This window comes from Ambystoma mexicanum, chromosome 5p (genome assembly GCF_040938575.1).
Source record: "Ambystoma mexicanum isolate Mex_15411 chromosome 5p, UKY_AmexF1_1, whole genome shotgun sequence".
NCBI lineage: Eukaryota > Metazoa > Chordata > Amphibia > Caudata > Ambystomatidae > Ambystoma > Ambystoma mexicanum.
In genome coordinates this window covers 392,004,183-392,024,135 of record NC_090930.1, presented here as the reverse complement: position 1 = coordinate 392,024,135, position 19,953 = coordinate 392,004,183, and positions in this window count along the sequence as shown.

Here is a 19,953-nt window from a genome sequence, read left to right as displayed (position 1 = left end):
GCAAATGGAGACAGGCTGCAGATTTAAAAGTACATTTTTTTTTTCTCATTTGAAATGCCTCATTTACAGGAGACTACATTAGCTGTCTAATTGACTGACTTAATTAACAAATACTAACACTAGTACTAACTCAATTACGTCATAATGTGCTCTCCATGTGGAAAAAGAGGCAGAAAAGGCATGCTGTGAGAGTCATTTTAAACGTGCATTTAGATTTATTTTTTTGCTCTCTCTGTTCACTGTGTTTGCAGGAAGCAAAATCTGCATGCCGGGAAATGAGTTTAGATGCAGTTTCTTACTGTAAAAATCAAGCTATTGTGGAAGGAAGGAGGATACAGTCTTTTGAATTTGATTGGTGCAGAGTATCTGCAGATAGGCTGCGTAAGCAACAGAGGTCTGCTGGACAAAATCTGACAGAAAAAAGGATCAGATCGCTTTGGCTGAGCTGCCGTGAGGAGTTCGCTTTGGCTGAGCTGCTGAGACAGACCTTCAGAGACTGGGCATTCCTGGTCTCACTTGGCACCTGCTTGAGAACTGCAGATGGACTGCATGTTTTCACTGTGCACTTCAAACTTCAAGATTACGAGGACAATCCTGAGTCCATTCCTCGGAGGCGGCGAGCCAAGGGAGGTCGCGTGTAGGAGAGCTACAGATAGCTGGTAATTATCTAAGTGAATTGAGGTTGCGTGCAGCACAGATGATTAGGGAATACCCTGTGTTTAATTGCCACATTATAATGTTGCAAAGTGAATGTTGTTCTATTGCTGTAATTTTTTTTCCTTCCTATAGTGACAAATAATGTGGAGTGAATTTCGTTTTATTGCCTCATTTGTTTCTCTTCTGTTTGTTACAGACAAGGTGGCAGCCAGAAGGGTAAGGTGTTATTTTGAAAGGTAACTGTTATAATACAAGTGTAATGTACACAAACTGTGTAGAGTGTTTTTGCTTTTGTATTTCTTTTGGTGCATTCAGAATAATATTTTGGGAGAAAGGGAACATTTTTAGGTAATACATGTGGCATGTTTCCCATACAGATGAAATAATATCACTAGCAATGAAAAATAGCTGTGTGCGTGTTTCCACTCAGTGTGTGGTTTCTGAGTGGAATATAATACAATAGATTTTGGTAGGCGTACATGAACCAGCCGAGACCTATGGAATATAGATCAGTAATGTATATAAACTAGTGATAGTACCACAGGTTATTGAGAATGCTATATGTGAAATTGTGCTATTTCTGAATGTAGGTCTGAGGCCTCTGTAAATCACACGATCAGTCTAAGAAAAAGAAGGATTTTGTATGTTGGGGCCACAAATAAAACAGAAAAATTATGCTCACCAAAATACTGCCAACAAAAATGTATACCACTAAGTGATCCTGTGTACTGTAATAAGGAATGGTCCCTGAAAGGAAATAAGGCTAAAACCAATTGAACTGCAAGGAGTAGTGATTGCCAAATTACCATTATTTTTGGCGGTAAGAAAATACCGCCAGGCCCCAAATCTACACAAAATACCCAACAAGTTGTTTGATGAAAGGAAGGTTCTGGTCGCTCTTATCAATTTCGACGTATACGCTGCTGATGAGACAACAGCGTAGACCTGTCTGTTTAGAGTGAGAGATGAATCTATATAGATCCCTAAGGTTTTTATTTCGTTGGCTACCGGTATGGTATTGCCATCAATGATAAATTCTTTGTATGATGTAGGGAGATTACAGAGTTTGGTTTTATCGTCATTGAGGCAAAGTTCATTAATGGCCATCCAGGCTTGGATTGCAGTGTAGATTTTGTTCAGGTGTTTAGAGTCTGTGTCATAACATCCAGTGATCAGAATGAGTATTTGGGTATCGTCTGCATAGTTTGTATATGAGATACCCATTTTGTCAAGTTTGTCGAACAGAAGCTTAGTGAAATCATTGGATATTGTGGGGGACACACACAAACCTTGCGGTACACCAGAAGTCACATGGGGGTCTGCTGAGGTGTCCGAGAAGACCCTTATAGTACGATTGGATAAGAATGATTTAATCCATTTTATAGAGTATTGAGAAAATTGTGCAGCAGTTTCAAGGTTTTGGCACAAAATATCGTGATTGACCAGATCAAAAGCTGCTAAAAAAATCGAGCAGGAGGAAAATACACAATTCACCTTTAGCATTGAATTAATCCATTTGTGTTTTCAAATTGAGTAGGGCAGTCTCAGTGCCCTGACTAGGCCTGAAGCCGGATTGTCTTAGGCCTAAGAGGTGATTGTCTTCTAGAAACCTTTGTAACTGCAAGTATGCTGCACAATTAAGTATTTTAAGTAGGAAGGGTACTGTAGTGATTGGGCGAAAATTAGTAGGGATATTGGGATCTAATGTAAGTTTTTTGAGCAGGGGTAGGACCGAGGCTGTTTTTAGATCTTTCGGGACTGTATTGGTGGCAAAGTAGTTATTGATGAAACTGGTAATAAATGTTGCCAGTTCAGTCACACAATCTTGTACTAAGGTTGCAGGACAGATGTCCCCTTTGCATTTGGAGGGTTTTAGGCTTTTGATGATGTTAACAGTATCCAGGGTAGAGAGTGGGGTGAATGAGAATTTAGGAGCATTAATGGTCTCCTAGGTGGAGGGAGTATTTAGAGGACTTTGGGTAAGGCTAAATTTGTTTTTATTTTGTTCTTTTTTTTGTTGTCATAGTGAGATTTTGTCAGCTAAGTCATTTTGAATGTTAGAGGACCATAATTCGTCTTTAACAGTGTGATCTATTGAGGGTGCAGGTGTCTCCAGCTCACGTAGAATAGAGAATAGTTCTCTGGTATTTGATTGGGCATTAGAGATTCTTTGGTTGTAGATTTCGCTTTTGGATTTGATGATCTCTTTCTTGTAATTATTGGCTAAGGTTTGGAATAGACTTTTGTTTGCTAGAGTTGGTGATTTTAGCCATTTGTTTTAGGCCGGTCTTTTTAAGGCTCGCAATGCTTTGAGTTATGGGGTAAACGAGGGGTTAACGTGTGCTGCAGGTTTGGCTTTTTAGTTTTTAGTGGGGCAATTTCATCAATTGCTTCAATCAAGATTTCTTTGTATTGTCTGACTAGGGTTGCGGGGTCGCCATTCAAGTGAGTTGAATGGAGGATCGGGGTGAGGAGAGGTAGTATGTTGTCTTTGGTGATATTTTTAAAATATCTAGAGGGGCCTCTGGAGTAATGGAGGGCTGTTTCAGGTTTTTAGTGCTAATAGAGGTGCTAAAAATAATGATCGTGTTGTCCGACCAAGGTGACGAGGTATTAGATTGGATTTTGGTGGTAGAGTTAGTGTCAGCTAGCCAATCTAAGGTGCGTCCTTTTTCATGAATGGGTGCAGAGATCCTGTGTGTGAATCCTTGGGCTTCCAGAGTTGGCTATGAGGCCTGCATGTATATCTAATGGGTAATTCAGGCCAAAATTGAAATCACTCATAATGATCACTTTGGAATGTGGTTTCATATTATGTGCCAGAGGTGTGGTGATGTCGTTTTCGAATGTGGAGATAGGGCCTCGGGGTCTGTAGACACTGTGGAGTGTAAGAGTACAGGTAGGAGTAAGGTACATTTTTAATGATATGACTTCTCCTAGGTACATGAGAGTTCAGAAGAAATTCCTACGTACAGGGCGTTTTTAGCTATTAGGGCTACTCCTCCACCTCTTGTGGAGGTTCTGTCTTTTCTGCAGATGGTGTAGCCTTCGGTGATAGCTAAAGAGAGGAGGGGTCCTGAGGCTTGGTTGAGTCAGGTTTCGGATACTGCTGGTAGTCTAGGCTGTTGGTTTTTATGGTGTCTGCTATGTCCATCTAGCATTGGTGAGTGCACCTTTGAGCATGATGTTAGTGTTAGATGGTTGCTTGGTAAGGGTGCTTTCCAAATGTTTAGTATCATTAGATGCTATTCATAGTCCTCACATTGTCTCCCTCTCTTATTCTGATTAGGCAGTAGATACGTCTTAGATCAAGCTCCCGAAAAATAGTGTATCCTTGAACCACTGTTAGGATGTTGGAAATTAGGGGTTGTGTGTATTTGTCCCTTATTGTGATTTTATTTAGTCATGTTAGTCAATGCAAGGGTACAATTCAGACATGACAATTTGGGCTTGAAGAGTAGGGACATATCTATGCTGAATCTGGTTCTCTTTAATGAGGCTATTCCGAAGGTTGGTGGAATGTTATGCTCTTTAGCCCAGTCAATGTCCATGAAGTATACCACAGTCCCACTATTCAAAAGGGCTGGAAACACAGACCTTTCATGTTCCAGGATGTGGGATACTCTGGGTGCAAAAAGGGCAGACTCATGGATATCGCCTGCAAAGCCAATGAGGTTATGGAAGCAAAAAACTCCTGGGCCTTAGGTTCCTTCAGGAATGAGAGCTGTTGTTTCCCGGCCGCATGGGTTTGGCAGATGGGCATTCTCTGACTAAACGGTAATTGCCGGCACATACACACACAAATCTTGCTGCTGCTGCCATCTTCTACACTCTTCGATAGACAAAGGACATCTTGCGGGGCTGTATTGTATGGGTTCGTTTGTGTCCAATATATTTCTTGCATACATCTCTTCTGTTTTAGTGACAAGACGCAAATGCTCCATATATTCTTAATGTCCTTTCTAACAACCACACTGGTCATATTTAGTGAACACCTCAGGAGCTGAGAATGCTTAGAATGGGGCGAAAAGTCAGTGGCAGAAGAAAAGCCTGACTATGGAAGCAGTAGCAGATTCAGGACAAACAATGTAGAGTGCAGTGCCATGTCCTGCGGATGTATCTTATTTTTATTTTATTGGTGTCTTATAAACAGGTGCAAGATCACACCAGAAACTGCCTGTAAGTAGATGATACTGGTGAAAGGGTATGGATTGCAATTAGATGTCCACGTTCTATGGTGAAGACTACAGGTTATACTTTGGTTATACTTTGGTTTCACATGAAGCTATGCAATTGCATTGTTATTCTTTGCTTATGATTGAAGCTGTGGAATCTCTTGTATTACAATTTGGCTAGAGATAAAGCTAAGGCATATCATTAATATACTTTGATTACATTATCTAGTTAGGATTAATACCCCACTCCAATGACATGCTGAACAATCCCACCGGTGCTACTTTCTGGCACTCTTCTGAGCCTTCGAACTAAAGTGTCTGCATCTCGAACCAGCTCGAGGCCGGATCATGCCCTCACTGAGCCTGTCACCTGTTATGCTGAAACCAACCACTCAACGCTAGGACCTGACTCGAAGGGCTGCAGAATGATTTTCTGACTTGATCCAGGGAATACACCATGACTCAACTCGCCTTTGAAATGCTGCTTTACCGAATCGCACACCGCAGCAACAGGTTTACCATTTCGAACCATCGCCATCTGCAGATTTGAACTGCTTGCGGTGGGTTTTGTGCAGTGTTTTTCTATTTAAATTTCGTGCAGATTATGTGTTTAATTAAAGTATATATATTTGTATAGAACCTTGATTTGAAATGCCCTTTAGTTTGAACTGTGGTACTATGTTGTTTGGGTGACTGGATCACATTCACACCTCTTGTCAGAACATAGCCTTACCTCTGCCAATATTACCACAAAAGGCGAAGGAGATATATCTCTTCACTGTGACTGTTTTAGCCTTATGATTGGTCTGGCTCTTGGTTGGCAGAAGTGTGAGGGATGAGTGGGCATTTGAGTCTCTACTCATCATTGTACTCTCGCAGGGCAGAAGTCAATTTGTCAAATACATGCTGGTCTGTTTATAGTTTTCCAGTGACGAGTGCACAGAGGCATTTATGTCAATATGGGAGCCTAACAATGCCCATATTGCTAGGATGTATTAGCCATGAATGTAATGTGCAATTTGATTATTTATTTGTTTGTTCTATTCACTTATAATGCGCACCAGACCAAAAGGTAACCGGGCGCAACAGTACAGGATATGAAAGGCTTATGGTTATATGGTTAAAAATTACAAGCAAATGGTAAGGTAGATACAGGCCAGAGCGGTTGGTTACAGGAGCTGTCAGGCCGAAACAAATTATATACAGTTCGTAGAAGATCAGCAACAGCATGCAAACACGATAAAATAAGATACAATATGTACAGGCACGCACAGGTTGTCATAGGCATGAGGCCTGAGCAGCAGGTTGTCACCAGTTTAGGGGGGAAGGAGTATGGATGGGCAACAGGATAGTGAGTATATGTGTATATGCATTGGGAGGTCACAAGTCAACTACACATCAGTAGACTTCAGTAGATTGATGTAGTTGGATCTAAATTTCCAAAAAGTCTGATCTTCTCGTAGAGGATGTGGCAGTAATTGGGCCCCTCGGACCTGAAACTGCTTCCACCAGCGTTCGCCAATCTAAATCACGGTATGATAAGGCGGTTCTTGATAGTCGGGTGGAGCTTCTCTTTGGTAATCTGTCTATGAGATAGCTAGGTGCAGCGTTATTCAAAGCTTTGTGAATGATGGAGGCACCTTTTAAGTGGATTTTGTTTTGGGTAGACAGCCAGTCGTTTTGGTGCCTAATTTTAGAAATATGCAATCTTTTTGACACACGAAGAGCTGCTCTTAAGGCATTATTTTGTAAAATTTTGACTCTATTGATGATAGATTTGTTGGCCCCCATGTATAGGGTGTTACGATAGTCGGGTCTAGACAAAATTAGGGCTCTAGCTAAAATAATGCAATTGTCGACTGAGAGGAAGTGTTTACCTGCTCTAATGAGCTTAAAGGTGTAAGCTGTGGCAGATGCCAAAGATTTCACCGGTCTGTCGAAGGAGAGGGTGGAGTCCAAATAAAAACCAAGTATCTTCACCTCCTTGGACACTTTGATAATGTTGCCATCAATCTCAAATGATGAATAGCCTTGACCTAATTTTTGGAGATTAGGTTGAGTACCCAGGATGATTAGCTCTGTTTTATCATCATTCAGGCATAGACCGTGGGTTGCCATCCATGCCTGGATGATGAGATACACCCTATTTACCAAGGCCAAATCCTTATTGTAATCGCCAGAAAGTGGGAGGAGAATCTGGGTATCATCTGCATAGTTAGTGTAGGAGATACCAAGAAGGTCCAGATCATCAAAAAGGGGCTTGGTAAATATGTTTTATTGGGTGGGGGAGATGCAGGACCCTTGGGGGACGCCACAAAGAATGGGCATCAGATAAGCCACTGCCGAGAGGGAGAACACCCGCATGGTCCTATTACTAAGAAAGGACTCAATACAGGTTATAGCCCCCTTGGATAAATGTACAGCTGAGTCTAGGTGGCTGCAAAGGACCTTGTGTTGGACAAGGTTGAATGTTGCCGAAAGGTCCAGCAACAGGAGAAGGGCTGTTTTACCTTTGTCTCGCAGTTCATCTATTTGTGCCTTCAAATCAATGAGGCCAGTCTCAGTACCATGTTGGGGCCGGAAACCTGATTGATGTGCTCCTAGTAGCTTATGTTGTTCCAAGAAATTTTGGATTAGGTTATAAGCAATCTTGTCCAGGATTTTAAGCAAGAATGGGACTGTCGTGATGGGATGGTAGTTTGTAGGTAAAGTGGGTCTAGGGTTTGCTTTTTAAGCAACAATAGTACCCAAGATTGTTTCAAGTTGGTAGTCACAGTGGAAGTTTTAGAGAACATGAATCGCACCGCTGAGTCCTGTTACTTTAAGAGGGGGTCAGTACCCAGGTTGTTGGCCTCGGATGGTGTAGAGAGAGAAAACTTTTTCTTAGTTATTTTCGTTTGGAGCATAGTTACTTTGTTCGATAGTGCTTGTATATTCTCACACCATGATTTATCTTCAGAGCATATGCCTGGGATAGGGATGGGTGACTCTAGTTCTTTGAGAATGGTGAACAGTTCCCTCATTCTTGAATTAGCATTGGATATATGCTTGTTATATGAATTTTATTTGGTCATGAGGATTTCTTTTTTGTAGTGGGAGGAGATTTCTGTAAGTTTATTTTTATGGTCTTCTGACGGGATTAGCCTCCATGCAGTTTCAAAACTCCTCTTGAGTTGTCGTAGATCTGTCAGTTCAGGAGTGAATCATTTATTTAGATGGGATTTAAGTTTACTCGGTCTGAATTTTAGGGGGCAATGTTGTCAAGTGTGGTTAACATAATTTTATTGTACTCGTCGACGAGTGTTTTCGGGTCTAAATGATCTGCTAATTGGTTAAGGCTAGGTAGGATAGCAGGAATCACTTTATCCTTAGTAATACTCTTTTTGTTCCTAGTTGGGAATGGTGGGGCCATAGTGGGAGCTGGAGAGAGTGGTCTGGAAGTGGCAAGTTCAAATTACAAAAGGAAGAGGTCTGACCAAGATTGTGGGGAGATGGGTTTGATAATGGCAGTGCAATTGTAATCTTCCAGCCAGTCATGGATTCTGCCTTTAGTATGAGTGGGTTCGTGGATTTTTCTTTTTGAGTTATGACTAGTTCAGAAAGGATATTGGCAATGGTGGTGGTGTGTTTGTCTGAGGGGTCTTTGTATCCCAAATTAAAGTGTCCAAGGACAAGTAGTTGTGAAGATATTTTAAGGTTATTAGAGATTAGGCTGCAGAGATCCTCCTCAAATGTCCCCAGGGGTCCAGGAGGTCTGTAGATAAGGTGTATAGTCAATGACTGGGAGTTGAGAAGAGGGAGTTTGATAGTGAGCGCTTCACATGAATCAGACACTAAGGTAGGTGTCGTTCTCATGCCCAGGCTAGTCTTAGCGATGATAGCAATCCTGCCACCCTCGCATGTTAATTATATCTTGTCTTAGAATGGTGTATCTGTCTGGGATTGCTAATGAGAGTAATGGACCAGCTGTGTCGTGCAGCCACCACTCTGTGAAGGCAAGAAAGTCCAGATTATCAGCCGATATGAGGTTGCAGATGCCTGTGGCGTGTGCGGTAAGGGATCTGTCATTTATTAATCCTCCTTTAAGCGGGGAGGCCACTACTGTAGAGTGTGTAGGTTTTAGTTTAGTGGGAATGTATAGAGGTCTCATGATATTAAGGTGGGTGCTATTTACCTTTTGGTTAATTGATCTTTTGTTAGCGGGAGATAAGGTTCTAGTTAGGTTCTCGTGGAGTCTCGTTAGTCTGGCTCGGAGTCTGGAATTTCTAAGGGATAGAGTACAAGGATTACTTTGGGGGTAATTTGAGGGATTCGGGTCAGGGCGATCCATGGATATGGAGGTTATTGGGAGCTTAAGAGTGTTAAGAGTGGTAAATAGCACACAGAGCTTAATAGCGATCCCAAAATCATTGGAAGGTTATTGGGAGGGGGGTTGTAGAAATATGTAGCGCTCTCTTGTAGGTTGTCAGGTGGTTATTGTGACATATCAGAGGGATGGTGAGCAGTAGGCAAAAATAAGATGAGAGGCTGACTGTTATGATGCTCATCATGTGGAGTTCTCTAGGAAGTGGCTTCTTATAGGTTTGGCTGTATCTTCTAAGTAATGGCATAAGGGGGTCCTATGCTAGGTTTAAAGTTTGGAATGTGAAGGCACACAAATGTCAGGCTAGATCAGGCTACCATAGGCTTGATCGACTAAACACAAGTAGATACCTGGTTAGCGTGGGCCAGGCTAAGATCAGGATAAGAGAAAATGGGCTGTGATATTGAGCTGAAGCACTGAGAACTAAAATCAGCACAATGGGCTAAGGTTCAACATGGGAACAGTGGTCTAAATTCAGCAAGGGCACGGTAGGCTAAGGTCAGCATAGGCAAAATAGATCTAAGATCAGTATGGACACACTGGGCTAGGTTCAACATAAGTTCGGTGGGCTGAGTTCAACATGTGCACAGTAAGCAAAGTTCAACATGGGCGCATTAGGCTAGGGTCAACATGGGCACAATAGGAAAAGTTCAACATAGAGCTAAGAACAGCATAGGCACAGTAGGCCAGGTAGCTACAATACAGGCATGGGGAATGTGTATGTGGGGGGGGCACACACCTGGAGGAGGAAACTCTCAGAGGCAACAGCTTTCAAGATGCAATATTGGTAGCACATAGCTGCAAATATACTACCCTGACATACACACTAGACTATGTCTGGTCAGACAAGTGAGTTACTGAAGAGGTAAGCGGCAATGCCGTAGTGTCAATGATGGGTCACTGGGGTAGAATATCAAATGGTGTGCACAGAAACTTGTATGAAGTTGTACAGGCGCTTGTTTTAAGCATACCTTGAATAAAAGGGGCGATAGAACCTCTTAATGATGAGCAAGTAATGACATAGAATGCAGTGGCGCTACAGGTTGTCTGAGGAGCGACGGTATGTTGCAGCGTCAGCGCGCGCCCTGAGGCATGCTCTATGGGTAGTAGTCACAAGTGCATATTAACGTTTACATAATATATCATAACTGGCAGTAGGATGAGCAGACAAAGCGGAAGTCTCATAAGTGAGCCACAGGGGGCTTACCATATAGTAGGAGTCCTTGCAGAGGTGTAGGTAACCAGCATACAGTGATCTGAACAGGCAGAGGTCCTGGCCCTGTGCTCTGCTAGCTGGGACAGGCTCGGGACAGGAGCCTTCCTTTGGTCGTGTGCCTTAGGTTGTGGGCCGGCGCTCGCCTGCTGGCTGTGCGTGATTGGCTAAGAGGAGTGGGGGAAACCAATCAGGACGGGGCGTGGAGCTCCTAGTGTATGCCGAAATCTAATGGAGGGGGAATGAGGTGTTGCTGTAAATAGCGAAGAGCGCTTGATTTCTACTGGTGCATAAGCAAATATGGGTTTCAGGAATAGTATCGCTTGGTGGAGTGGGAAACAGTGTCTTCTCGAGATGGGTGCAAAGTGGATTGAGGTAGCCAGAAATAGAGTGTGGGCTTATCTGAAAGCACCCATGTGCTTCCTGAAGTGGGGAACTGCTCCAGCAGTGCCTGCAAGCTCCTGCCCCAGCAAAGGCAGATCCCCAGTGCTGTGATTGTAGAGGTGTAGCATCTGGTGTTTGTTGTCTAATGGCAGGGTTAACCCAGTCCCTCGAAATGTCCGAGATTCGGCTGTGGCACCATTTTCATATTGTAGAAATACATAAGTATTATGTATGTGGCTTTATTGTATTGCATATAGTGTGATAGTAGAGGCAGTAGTAGTTCTGGTTACCAGCTCATATCATCTATACCTTTTAGCCATGGTGGTGCCTCAGTAGCGGACCCCCTTGGGTAATGTTTCAGCAGTGGTTCCCTTTGGGCATGGCACTAGTGAAGATATATCCTGAGACCCACTTGATTTGGCTGCTTTCTCTGGCAGTGGTCGGTGAGCAATGGTTGTTCCTGGGTGAGAGTGTGTGAACGTTGAGAGGAGTGGTAGACATAGGGAGCCTGCAGCACTTGGTACCACGTAGGCAGTGGGTAAGAATAGTGAAGTTCATAGTATGTATTGCAGAGAGAACAGAGTTCTGGTGGTGTCCGTAGGAACATTGCTGCATGCTTTCAGGTCAAGGTGCAATATGTAGGAGCCTGTCATGTGAAATACATTGGGCACCAGAGAGCAAAAACACAATAGGGCACTAATTGCATTGGGAACCAGTGGGGGAAATCGCAGAGGGACACCAGCAAGCAAAACATCAGAGGGGGGCAGTTGCAGTGTGACACACATCAGCAAATTCACAGTGGAGCACCTTTGAGCAGTAAAGCATAACGTAGACTGTGGAGCAGGTTAATTAGAGGCTTTCTCCCTGCCAATCTCTCTCTGACTCTCACACTCCATCTCTGTCTGTCTCTCTCTCGCTCGCAAATAGATGCATTTACTATGCACAAATATGATCTGGAGATTGGCAGATGAGGGGAGGGGCGTAGTCTGGTGACTCAACTCATTACTATAAGCAGAGTGCTAAGGGTTATGAAACTTTACCCTCAGAGGATGGACTGTCTGAGAAATGGACACCGCAGGCCCCCACTTCACCTTCCGGCATGGTTTGGTTGGAAGTCTGCACTCTAACTATGTCAAGTCTTGTGCTCGGGGAATGTGCAGCGTTTCTTAGGCGATTGGAGCAAGGGACAGAATCCCTGAAGTCTTCTTCTAAAGGTCTTATCCAGTGTCCGCAAAAGGTGTAAATCCCATTTTCCATAGTGCATACAGCCACAGCCCAAACGGAATCCCTGCAGCCATCTACCACATGAATCTGTGGAACCTCTTGCTACTTTGGTTACCCATGAAGACTATGGAATCCCGTGTTTATATGTTCCTTGCATATAGCACTTGGAATGGTTGCCTATCAATCCATGCACTTGGTTTCACTTTGGATACACATGAAGCTATGGGACCTCTTGGTTGCACTTTACGGTCACGATAAATGTACATGCTTTTGAGAAACGTCAATGCCAAGTAAACCAGAAGATGGCGTGTTAACATCTGTCATAAAAAATACAGCTGTGAACTGATACAGCATGGTTAACACAGGCTGTGAGTTTACACATTGGCCCACACCCTTTTAGCAGGTCACCTCGTGGTGAGACATCACGTCATACATACATACATCAAGCCAGGTATACCGGCTCAAAGCAATTCTTGATGCAGGCCGATAATCTCTCATGCCACATTTACCGATTGAAGCGTTTCGAAAAAAGCAAATCTTCTAACGTGGTGTGTTCTTCGCTACAATATTAGCTACAGCTGTACCAAAAATCACTGCTTTGGTCCTGCTATCCAAAACTACAGTGGTGCAAAACGGGTCATTTCACAAAAATGCTACGTTTGCATTTACGAAATATGTTGCGATGATCTCTTTTCTGTTGAGAAAGAATGCATGTTCAATTGAATGGTCTGAAGGTGTGAGCACATTGGCGCTGTGGGCCTGCGTTGCGTTGCGATTTCACACTCAGCCGAACATTAGCACAGCCTCCTCCCTCCAGTATGGCTTTGCTTAGCATTAGCCGTTTCTGTTCCCCCAGTACTTGTAAAATAGTTTGTGTACAATATACTTTAAACAATCAGCAGCGCTCATTATCTGCCTCTTTTAAACTTCTCCACCTGTGCCAAGCCCAATGAAAGTTTAATTAACATACATGAAGGAGCCTGGACTAGATTAGTACCAGTAGGAGTTGCCCTCTGGCCACTCCGCAGCGCCATTAGATCATCTAGCAAATATAAGACTCCTTCAGGCAGGGTCATTAAATAAATCTCACCTTTACCTAATTTGTAGTTTTTAGATAATGGACCTTAAGATCTGAAACACTTGATTTAACAGGGCTTATGTTAGTTATGTGAACATTTCTATAAAGGATAAAGCATCCAAGTTAATGTGAGAGAGAGAAATACGTGTTTCCTTAAATTAGGGTTTTTGAAAGGAATGCAGCAATGGGCCAGTTAATATCATGTACCCTTGACATTATTACCAATGAACTTTCAGCACTCCTTAACAGCCTGGGCATTTCTCAGTAATCTGCCAACAAAACATCCTGAAACTTCTAAAATATGTTGAGCTGGCTGAAGAATTAAACGTAAAATGTGAACGTTAGATTTGGAAAAAAGGAAAAAGGATGATTAGATTGCACACAAAGATTGTTCTATCGTTACACAGAATGTTAACTCTACAAGTGCTTTGTATCATTGTCCGTCTTCAGGAGCATAGGTCTACAAATACCAATGCATGTATATAGCAACCAATCCTTGCTAGATGAAGCAGCCAAATCATGATAGCTTTTCATTGACGATGTTTTACTCCCAGTAAACTTCTGCTTTACATAATTGAAGTAAATTGCACTATAACATTCTGAAATCCGACCCAAATATCATGGGAGCAAGTGGCCGGTAGAGAAACCTTGCCTGTGTAGCTCAACCAGGAAAATACACAAAACATTTAAGTACACCCCACGTCAAATCGTGGCAACCCATGTGAAGGCCTGGTGCACATTACACAGAGACAAGGCTTTCCAAATAGCCGAGAAAACAAATGAGTAATTGCGATCCAGCACTGTAACAAAAGCTTAGATGTTGCACCAAAAAATAGTGTGATTTGTACTATTACATGATTTACGAATGTGAGACACTGGGCCTCATTACAAGGTTTGCGGAATGGTTTAACGGGCTCTGCTAATGGAGGCGGACCCGTTGAACCCGTTCAGCGAAATTACGAGGTCCCCTCCCGGGAACCGGTAAAGACGCCTGGTAAAACAAGGCATCTTTACCGGGTCCCGTGAGATGAAGAGGGAGCTAACAACGGTCCGGTCGTAATCGGCCCGTTGTTAGCTCCCTCTCCCATTCCCATTGAGCTCTATGGGGGCTCAGATGGGAATGGGGAAGGTCTGGGCCCGGGTTCCCAGAGGGAGGAATTACAGGGCCCTCCGAACTCGGAATGGCCCGGTAATTCCTCATTCTGGGAGCCCGGTAATGGAGCCCGGTTTGGCGGCAGCCATGGAGCTATTAGCCACCATAACCTCTAATGGTACCGAGGCTATTTTCATAGCCCACTGTAGAATAAAAATGGTAGATACCACTGCCACCAGCCAAATCTTAGAGAAAGGGGAACATAACAATGTCCCATGAGAATTAGACAAAAAGGGATGGCGCTATTAGCTCCATGGCTACCGCCAAACTCGGAATGAGGCCTAATGTATATCAGTGAATTAACAGAAGCACATTTGTGTCTGTTACATAAATCAATATTCAATTGTAATTAACAATTTATCTATTCATCTGTTATTCAAAATCCAACTGTTAGCAGAATCATGCAGTACCCTTTGGGAACACCACACACAATTAAGACTACAAGTGTAAGTACAATTTCACCTTTAGTACAAGCTTGTACTACACAGTAAAGTGGTAGCGATGGCTGAGCAACCAGACTTATCTCAAGAGTAAGGAGAGCAGTACAAAGGTTACACAAAGGACAGCAATTATTATGGTTCAAACAAACATTGATTCGAGGTTTCTGAGTAAAAGAATATACATTTATATGAACCAACAGTTATAAACAGTTCAATATCATAAGCAGCAGAAAATCACCATCTTAATATAATACAATGATCCCCCAATCAATTCTGGACAAGTTAAACTCAAAATGGAGTGCGAGCAAAATGGCACTCCATTTAAAAGGGAGAAAAGACAAGGTTATTCTAAATCAACGCCAACAAGTTATAGGCAGGGCAATCTAGAAAAGGCTACTACAACTAGGATTCAAGTCAATAGGCCTGGACTTAATGGTTCAGAGTCTTTGTAGAGGATCACACAGTTCAGAGTAGTTCACGGTTAAGTCTTTTCCAAGAGTTCAAAATGAAGTTGGTCAGAGGAAAAGTTATTCAAAGGAGAGAGAAGGACAAGCCTTTGGAGAGGCGAAAGATTTCAAGCACTTTCCCTGCGGTTGGATGGAACAAACGACCGGATTTGCACAGTACCTTAAATGGAGAAGAATGCTGTAGCTGAGGCAGTTGTTCCTGGCAGTTCCTGCAGGAACACGGTTCCTGGAGCTTCAGTCGTGGTGACGAGAAGGAGAACATCTGGAGGGTCCTGCACTGCCCAGAACGAAGCCAGCAGCGGAGCAAAACGTTGAATAAAAGGTGTGCTCCTTAAAACCCAAACAGGTTCCGTTCCTCCTGGCTATCCGGTTCACTGCAGCGATGGACAGCAAATTCGACCAGGAGAGGGAGGCCGGCGTTTGGCGTTGGCCAGCTGGCTGGTCTGACCAAGCTCAAGGGAAGAAGATTCCTTGCCAATCTTATCCTTCGTCAGAGTTTCGGGTGATTGGGACCTGCAGCAGGGCTCACCGGGATGTCCAGTAGTTGCAGCAGTCATCTTCCTGCAGCTTCTCTTTGGGTCTCTCGATCCAGTGGCAACTCTGCCTTCCAGTCCCAAAGACTGGCATTTGATGCACCAAATCCCCCATTCACACAGCCTGGCTGTCAATCACACAGCAGGGTGGCTGTCCTGGCAAGATAGTCACCTAGCCAATCAAACTAGAGTGTGACTTGGGTCTCCAAGGAGACCCTGTGCAGGGGCCTTAACCCCTCCCTCACATCCTGTCCACCCAGACACTCAGGCGCCTAAGGAGGGCATTTCTGCAGAAGCCCACCAAAGGACGGCGAACAAAGGAACCAGACCTGGTTTGGCAAGCAGAGCAAAACACGAAAAAGAACTTTACAAAAAGAAATGGTGAATAAACCCGACCGGAACCAAATAAAATAAAAGGGGTCCAGCGGGTTAGAGTTCGAGGCTACCACCATAATCTCTAATGGCACCGAGGCTATTTTCATAGCCCACTGTAGAATAAAAATGGTAGATACCACTGCCACCAGCCAAATCTTAGAGAAAGGGGAACATAACAATGTCCCATGAGAATTAGACAAAAAGGGATAAAATTAACCCTACCAGTACTCTATTGGAAGGTAGGGTGTACTGAGTCTGTCGATTTAAAAAGACTAGTTAAGTCAATGGCAACTTTATATGTTCTGGAAGACAGTAGTAATTCCCAGAAAATGGAGTTTAAAGTGGGAAGTCTAAAAAGATAACCCTGTGTCACTGCACTAAAGGTGCTGTGTGACACAGTAAAAAGATGATGCCTATGGAGTGGGTGAGACTCCATAGTCCATGAGCACAAAAATGTACAACACACAGCAAAACACATTTAAGAGTGGGAACAAAAGGCTCACCCTCTTTCCAGGTAGAAACAATTAAAGCCTAGAAATCCAGCAAAGCTGCTGAGGGACTCAATAGGTAAGGGACATTAGACATTCAGAAGAATTCTCCCTAACAGCAACCAAAGCCAACACATGTTTGGGCCACTTCTTGGCCTTCCTCAGCGGTTTGGTTAGTCACGATCCTATTCACTCTGTTCAACTCATTGAAACCCAATTGGATTTCAAATTTCTTCACAATCTTGTCAGTAATGCTTGATAGCCAATCCTTGTTCTATGGTAGATTAATGGACACCCACTGCGTCGGGGTACCCTGATTCAATTTCGTTTTCTGGGTTGCTTAATCCCAGCTCTTAGTCCTTTGATATACCACGTGGAATGCCACCACCATCCCAACAGTGAGCTGGGAATAAGCAACCCAGTGGTCGAAACTGAATCGGAGTACCCCGCAGCAGTGGGTGTTCATTAATCTACTATAGAGCAAGGAGTGGCTGTCAAGCATTATATATAGTTTACATTCCATGAGCCACAAGATTGTGAAGACATTTAAAATCCCATGGGGTTTCAACAAGTTCAAGCGAGTGAACAGGATTGTTGTTAACCTAAGATCTGAGGAAGGCCAAGAAGTGTCCAAAACACGTGTTGGCTGTGGTTGGATTTTGAATAACACATGAATATATAAACTTTCCTTTGAAGAAAAACACAAGCGTGTTCAACGTTAATTACAGTTGAATATTGATTTGTGTGATATTAGGAGGGGTGTATTATTTCTTGTGACTTTGGGCTGAAGTCACAGATTAACCTAGGATAGTGTAAACCCATCCCAGAAAACATAATAAAGGTTGTGTGAGTCATAGCTAATTTGAGCAGTTGTGGGAGTTAGCTCAACCTGGTAACAGCCCCCCAACAGTCGCTTTTGTATATTACATAAGCAAATATTCTATTGCAAGAGCTGCATGCACACTGATTGCTTTGCTGAATTGAAATGCTCTTGTATACTGCTACTCACCTGGTACTCGAAGGATTGGATTATTTCTTGTCTTCCTCTATAAAAAGCCAGGACATTCTGATACATTGCAATCCAAATTCATCCCTTTTGCTCACCTGTTCTACTGATCTATTGTTACAGCTGAAGCTGGTTTGGAGAGGAAGGGTATAGCATATAAAACCCCTTGCATAGCGTGGAGCCCCATGTCAATGCAGAGTCAGTCTGCAGCAGTCCGCAGCAGTCCGTGGCAGGAGAGCAGTTGACCACTTGACCCTCGACACATTTCTGTGGTGACTCAGGATTTGCCTCATTTCACAGTGACTGATCCTTTAATTAATGTGTCTTCTGTTTATTGTTTTGACCTCGCAATATGTTTGCAGCAATTAACTGTTCTTCGTGGGATTTACATCATCAGCAGGCAGAGTGGTAACTCTTGGGTCATAGAACCTTGCTGTACCTCGCTGGGGAATAGGACAGTGAAGCGTTGTGTTTGCGGTGCGGCAGCGGCGCGCCCTGTAAAGCATGTCACTGTCGCTCCGCCTGTTGTTATTGGAGAATGTACAACGGCGATACAGCCAGTCTGTGAGGAAGATGAGGTCCTGCTGGTTCAGGAACGTTCTGAGGTCAGGGACTCGGTGCTGCTGATTGCTGCAAAGTCTGGGGAGTAAAACAGTACAGCTATCTTCGGCTGCACAGCATGGACTTGTCCTCAAAAGACCTTCATAGTCTCCAGTATGGAAAACGGGGATACAACACAGATCACCAACTTTTTTTTTCCAGTGCATTAGGGCCCATTTATTAACGGTGTTGGTTTGAGTGCTGAATTTGCGTCTGAAATCATGACCTCTGTCCCCTGTCTGGGTTCCAAAACCATTGAATCTCTGGAAAATACGCTATTACCTAGCCACCTTGTTACACCTTCACTGATTAACTTGGAGTCTGCTAGCCCCAATGGGCCCTTGTCTCCTTGCCTCAGCCAGTTTTACTGGTCTTCCAGTACTGATCCACAAGGGGAGAGGGGGTCATTGTAAGGAAAGAATTCATATTGTATGTAATTTTCCCTCCATGTGGCAACCCCCAAACTTTTTGCTGCTGTTTTTGCCAGAGAAGCTCAGCCTTCCGTCGCACTCCTCTGGGCTTTTGCTCAATTCTTATGGGGAAACTGACATGCCCTTAAGACAGTCAGTCCGTGGAGACTTTGTTTCCCTTAGTCCTTTCCTCATGTTGCAGCTTTTGTGCAACATGAAACAGGAGTGCACTGTACCTTACTTTACCGCGCTCTTGGGTCTCTAGTCATTCCAAAGGCCCTAAAAACTCTCGCTGGACTTATTATGAACTGTGCAAGTGTGTCATGGACAGGACTGGTGTCATTTCTCTTGTGTTTTGAACCATTTTTCGGTATGTTATCCGTGCTTACCGCATTTAGCACAAATGAGTGGCCTGGCTCCAAAATGGCCATGCCACGAGGTTCTTTGTCCTGTCCTCTGACCGTCTTGCCCCTTCACCTTCCCCAGGTCGAGCCGACCCGGGTCCGCACTTATTTGCTCATGCACTTTCCCTCGAAACCCAGCGCTTTCGCGGGCTTCTGCATGCCTTGTGTGTGCCTCCAGGATGTGGGCTGGGATGTTTGTTCCCAATACACATCCTGGGTGCCATAGAGTCTGGAGTGTCCTGAATGCCTGGGACCACCGTGGTCCATGATAGGTCCACGTATGGTGTGAGTTTTTGTGAGTAGATCTCCCATTGGGTCCTCTCTTTTTTGGCGCGAAGGGAACTTTGGATAAGAGGAGGCTGGAAACACCACTACCATGTCGATCTCCTGAGTTCACACCGAACAAGGGACAAGGAGCCAAGTATCCTGCAACAAGAAGATGAGTTGAGGAACCGCTGGTGACCTGCTGAAGGTTTGGCACCCTGAACTTCTGTCGCCCTGCGAGACCCCTCTGCATCTGATCGTCCTAGAAGGTCTGCGAAGGCGCTTCAACCCATTGGAATAGTGGGATCAACTATTCCCGGCACCTTCATCAAACCCTGCAAGTAAGCCTCTTCGGAAGTGTCCCTTAGCCAACCAGTGGGCTGACCAGTTTACGCAGGACGCTTTGCTCTGTCACCGCCGCCATTTCGGGGAAGCCCTCAAAACTTGGTCTACTGCTTGCTCTGCGTCCACGGCACTCTCACACCGAATTTCACACACTTGGAATTCCCAGGTCTGAAGTGAGACGAGTGAGCCCGGACCAGAGTAAACACGGTTGCCGTGTTGCCCTGCTGTGGTAACAACCTGTGCACGTCCACTGCATTTGGGACACCTTCAACCCTGCATCCTGCTACACAGAATCTACACGGTGTCGAGACATCCTGATCCTCGCAGCTGAAACTGCCAGCAACGTGAACTGAACTGGAGAAGTCTGGGTCTGC